Source organism: Triticum dicoccoides, chromosome 1B, assembly GCF_002162155.2.
Source record: "Triticum dicoccoides isolate Atlit2015 ecotype Zavitan chromosome 1B, WEW_v2.0, whole genome shotgun sequence".
Taxonomy (NCBI): Eukaryota; Viridiplantae; Streptophyta; class Magnoliopsida; order Poales; family Poaceae; genus Triticum; species Triticum dicoccoides.
This window is the reverse complement of record NC_041381.1, coordinates 541,955,972-541,961,910: the sequence shown is the minus strand read 5'-3', so window position 1 is coordinate 541,961,910 and position 5,939 is coordinate 541,955,972.

Genomic DNA, 5,939 nt, shown 5'->3' with positions numbered 1-5,939 from the left:
AATACCAAGATCTTGTTAAGCGTGTTATTTTCAAGTAACCGTAGACGCCGACCAGGGCCAGGCCCACCTCTCGCCTAGGTGGTCTCAACCTGCCCTGTCGCTCCGCCACAAAGATCCACACAAAGGGCCGTCGGGACAAATGTCCTTTCAGCCCCCAATCCGTGAACCACTCACGGGTACTCAACGAGCCGACCCGACTTTAGTCACCATCTGTATAGTATGTATATATGTATAGTATATACCTGTGATCACCTCCCGAGTGATCACGGCCCGATAGTATAGCAAGGCAGACTGACAAGAATATAGGACCAATTATGATAAACTAGCATTCTATACTAAGCATTTAGGATTGCGGGTAAGGTATCAACGACTATAGCAACAATGACAGGCTATGCAAACTGAATAGGAGTAACTGAACAGTAACATGCTACACTACTATAATGCAAGCAGTAGAGAGAAGAATAGGCGATATCTGGTGATCAAGGGGGGGGGCTTGCCTGGTTGCTCTGGCAAGAAGGAGGGGTCGTCAACTCAGTAGTCGAACTGGGCAGCAGCGTCGGTCTCGTAGTCTACCGGAGAGAAGAGGGGGGAGAAACAATAAATATAATGCAAACATAAGCATGACGATGCATGACATGACAATGAGCGATGCTAGGTGTGCCCTAACGCGGCAGTAGGTGGTACTGGCGAAAGGGGAAAACATCCGGGAAAGTAACCCCGGTGTTTCGCGTATTCGGACAGATGAACTGGAGGTGAAATGTAGCAGGTTCACTATGCTAGGGACGCGTGGTGGACGAACAGGCTGCGTATCTAGATTCGTCTCGTCGTTCTGAGCAACTTTCATGTACAAAGTTTTTCCATCCGAGCTACGGTTTATTTTATATTAATTTTAAAAATATAATCATTTTTAGAATTTATTTAATTATTTTAAATCGACATTATCCAGAATAGTGTATGCTGACGTCATCAGATGTCAGTATGACATCAGCAGTCAACAGGGCGTTGACTGGGTCAAACTGACATGTGGGTCCCATTCATCATTGCCTCAGGCTAACTAAACATGTTAATTAGACTAACTAAGTGATTAGGTTAATTCATTTTAATTAGATTGGTTAAATAGGGTTAATTAACTTAATTTACTCAGTAATTAACTAATTATTAATTTGTTTATTCTAACATTTTTTATTCTTTTCATTCTTAATTGTTCTGGGGTGGGGCCTGTTATCATAGGGCCAGTGGCGTTAGCGGGCATGGGTGCTAACGGGTGCTGGGCGCTGGGCACAGGGCGCCGCCCGAATGCAGGGGCGCCGATGTGCGGGCGGCCGCCGTGGGCGACGGCCGGTGGCGGCGGTAGGAGGCAGAGCTGGGGGGCCACTAGGCGACGTCGTGGCTCGTGGGTACCGGCGCACAACAGCAGAGGCCGGTGCACCGCGGCCCGGTGCAAGGCACCGCGGTGAGTAGGAGTGGGGAGCGCGGGGCGCGGCCAATGCGGAACGCGGCCGACGCGTGCGGTGGAGGGCAAGGCGGGGCTTGGTAGATGCGGGCGCGCGGCCTGGGCGATGGCCACGACGGAGCGCAGGAGCAGAGACGGAGCGGACGGTGAGTACGCAGGACAAGGGAGAGAGGAGGCCGGGGCCTCACCGAGGGAGCGTAGGGCACGGGGCAGCGGTGCTCAAGGTGGGGGACGGAGATGACGCATGCAGGGAAGGCAGGCCGGTGGGGAGGAGGAAGAAGGCCGGTGAGGGAGCTCTGGGCGCCGGCGTCGGCGTCGGGGGTGGAGGGGCGAGGGGATTGGGCTCCTCCCGATCCAGATCCAATCGAGAGGGGGAATGGGGAGCGAGTGGGGCAACAGGGGTTATGGCTAGGGTTTCGGGGTGGGTTATGGAGAGGGAGTGGGCCGGCCGGTTGGTTGGGCCAGGTGGGCCGGTCGGGCGGCCTGGTGGCCTACTAGGCCGTGGCTTGGGGGTTGTTTCCCTTTTTTGTTAGTCTTAGATTTAGTTTTTTTATTTATTTTATTTATTTACTTTTTCTATTTTAATTCATTTTAAGTATTTAGACATTTTCTAAAAATGTGTTTACTTCACCATAATTACCTATGCAATATTTGACAGAGTCCGAACATTTTAGTCGTGATGTTTGAAAACTTTCGTTGTTTGTCATATTTTGAATTTGATTTTTAGACAGGTTTTGAACTAATGAAAGATTATCAGCAGTAACGGAGGTGACGTGGAATCATTAGCAGAGTTTCACTATAGTATAATTATCCGGGCGTTACATCACACCCTTATGGCCCTTCATTTCGAGCATGAATCTTAAACATGCAAAATTTGCCACGTCAGTTTCCCCGCACGTTCGGGATCGTGAGCTATCGCGCCAAATGCTCCTCAGTCTCTATCACCTACCACTCTCCATCTCCCCATCCTATCCTCTCACCCACCGCTCTCCAACTCACTCTCCCTCTCCTCTCTGCTCTACAACCACACAGCGGTTGATGACGAACTAGGAGGTCACTGGATCCCCATGACGAAGGAGAATGCTGGATCCCGACAAAGAGGCATGGTCGGTGGCAACGGAGGTCACGCAAGGCACACGGAGAGGCTCGTGCGCGACCCAGGGCTCAAGAGGCAGGAGGCCGCCAGATCCAGGCACGAGGTCGACGGCGACGGAGGTGGCGCAATGCGCGTGATGACAGTGAGGGTAGGTCGAGCGTAGCCGATGGCTCGAGAGAAAGGAGGCCCTCGGATCTAGGGGAGAGGTCAGCGGCGGCGGAGTTGGCGCAATGTGCGCGGCGATGGTGAGGTGTAGGTTCACGCGCGGTCAAGGGCTCGAGCGTATGGAGGCACACTATGCTTGGCCTCACATTCTCTCCATCCCAGGCGTGTCTGTGGCTGGAGGCGGCGGAGCCGAGGCGGGCCACTGCGGGAAGGAGCTCTAGTGACCAAATCATTGTGTCGTGCGGGGGAGGCTGGCTGGCGCGGCGGAGGCGCAGCTCGCCACCTATGCTTCCACCGTGTTCCCCGTCGTGTTCCTGCTTCCTAGGTTTCCCCCGAGCTTGCTACCATCTCCCCAAGTTTAGCTGCATCTTACCCTCCTTCGTCCCCATTCAGATCGATGCCAGAGCGTCCTTCCCATCGAATCCATGGCCAGTCACCAGGTCCATTGCTTTGTACACCATGGCTGGGGTTTGAAGAGCTCGGCGATGGCAGCCACCACCACCACCACCACCATCCTCATTTTTACTTCGAATGCGGCAGTTGTGATATTCAGCCACCCATTTAGTTGTTGTGATGAATCCAATATCAAATAACAACAAGCGGTAGGATATGAGATGCAACCACACTATTTCATGTAGGGGGTGGCAAATCCTTTGTGTGCGGCATGGCCATTGCTTTGTACATAGCATGGAAACTTTTTGTTTTTTTGTTCCCATAACAAGTTTAGAAATTGTTCATACAACCGACTTTTGAAGTTTGCCATGGCAAAAATGTCACGTTTCTTCTTTCTTTTTTTCCATGGCAAAAATGTCATGTTTCAATTTTTTTCGCATGGCATTGAAACATGACCAACCTTTTTTTTCATCAAGTTCAACATGTTGTATGCTATGGGGCCATGGAAGAAGAAGTTTCTGATACGTCCATTTTGCATCATGTTTTCCTACTGTTATTTATAATGATTTTATGCATAATAATGCTTTCTAGAGTAATTATAATGTTTTTTCTCTCATAATATGCAAGGTTTACAGAAAGAGGGAGAATGTTGACTGCTGGAATTCTGGACCTGAAAAGGCTACGCCAGAGTTACCTATTCTGCACATCTCCAAATGAGCCAAAGATTTACGGAGAACTGTTTTGGAATATATAAAAAATACCGGAGCAAATAACTATCGGAGGGGGCCACCCTGGTGAGCAAAAGACACCAGGGAGCGCCTAGGGGCCCAGGCGCGCCCTTGTGGGTTGTGCCCTAATTGGACCACCTCCGGTGCCCATCTTCTGGTATATAGGTCATTTTGACCTAGAAAAAAAATAAGGGGAGGACTTTCGGGAGGAGCGCCGCCATCTCGAGGTGGAACTTGGGCAGGAGCACTTTTGCCCTCCGATGGAGCGTTTCTGCCGGGGGAACTTCCCTCTCGGAGGGAGAAATCATCGTAATCGTCATCACCAAGAACCCTATCGTCTTTGGGAGCCCAATCTTCATCAACATCTTCAACAACACCATCTCTTCTCAAACCCTAGTTCATCTCTTGTGTTCAATCTTTGTACTAGAACCTCAGATTGGTACCTGTGGGTGACTGTAGTGTTAATTACACCTTGTAGTTGATTACTATATTGTTTATTTGGTGGAAGATTATATGTTTAGATCCATTATGCTATTTAATACCCCTCTTATCTTGAGCATGATTATCATTTGTGAGTAGTTACTTTTGTTCTTGAGGTCATGGGAGAAATCATGTTGCAAGTAATCATGTGAACTTCATATGTGTTCCATATTTTGATGATATGTATGTTGTGATTCCCTTAGTGGTGTCATGTGAACGTCGACTACATGGAACTTCACCATACTTGGTCCTAAGGGAATGCATTATGGAGTAGTTATTAGATGATGGGTTGCTAGATTGACAGAAGCTTAAACCCTAGTTTATGCGCTACTACGTAAGGGACTGATTTGGATCCAAAAGTTTAATGCTATGGTTAGATTGTATCTTAATTATTTTCTCGTAGTTGCGGCTGCTTGCAAGGGGGTTAATCATAAGTAGGATGTTTGTCAAGTAAGCAACACCTAAGCATCGGTCCACCCACATATCAAATTATCAAAGTAGCGAACACGAATCAAACCAACATGATGAAAATGACTAGATGAAATTCCCGTGTACCCTCAAGAACATTTTTCTTATTATAAGAGACCGTCTTAGCCTGCCCTTTGACACAAAAGGATTGGGCTACCTTGCTGCACTTTATTTACCGTTACCATTACTTGCCCGTTACAAATTATCTTGCTACCAAACTACTTGTCACCGACTATTTCAGTGCTTGCAAAAAATACCTTGCTGAAAACCACTTGGCATTTCCTTCTCCTCATTGGGGTCGACACTCTTATCAAAAGGACTACGATTGATCCCGTATACTTGTGAGTCATCAAGACTCTTTTCTGGCGCTATTGACGGGGAGTGAAGCGCTCTTGGTAAGTGGAAATTGGTAAGAAAAAACTATTAGTATGTGCTGAAATTTATTGTCACTTGTTACTATGGAGAACTATCCTTTGAGGGTTTTTTTCGAGGTATCTTCACCTCGACCGGCACCACAATTAGTTGCCCCTCAACCTACAGCACCTACTGAAAATATTGGTTATGAAATTCCTTTAGGTATGATAGAACAACTGCTAGCTAATCCTTATGCAGGAGATGGAACTGAACATCTTGATATGCACTTGATATATGTGGATGGAATTTATGGATTATTTAAGCTTGCATTTTAACCAGAGATGAAGGGAAAGGCATTTACATGGTATAGGCTATGCGATGATATTGGATCTTGGAATTGGAATCGATTGAAATTGGAGTTTCACCAAAAAAATATCCTATGCATCTAGTTCATCGTGATCAAAATTATATATATATATATATATATATATATATATATAGGGAAAATGCATCCTACTACCGGGTGTAGCTACACCCGTTTCTCATATACTATCATGTGGTAGTATATACTCTACTTTATTATTTTTAGTATGTTCATATACTATATCTAAGATACTCCCAAGTGATTTGTATGAAAAAATTGCAAGTGAGGTCATAATTTTATTGTATTTGTGAAATACGTACATATTTATACGTGAAATAGAGTATGCGCAAAATATGATACATACTACCAAAAAAGTAGTATATATACTACCTAAACATTCTTATATACTACATACTACGCGTACATACTCTCCGATAT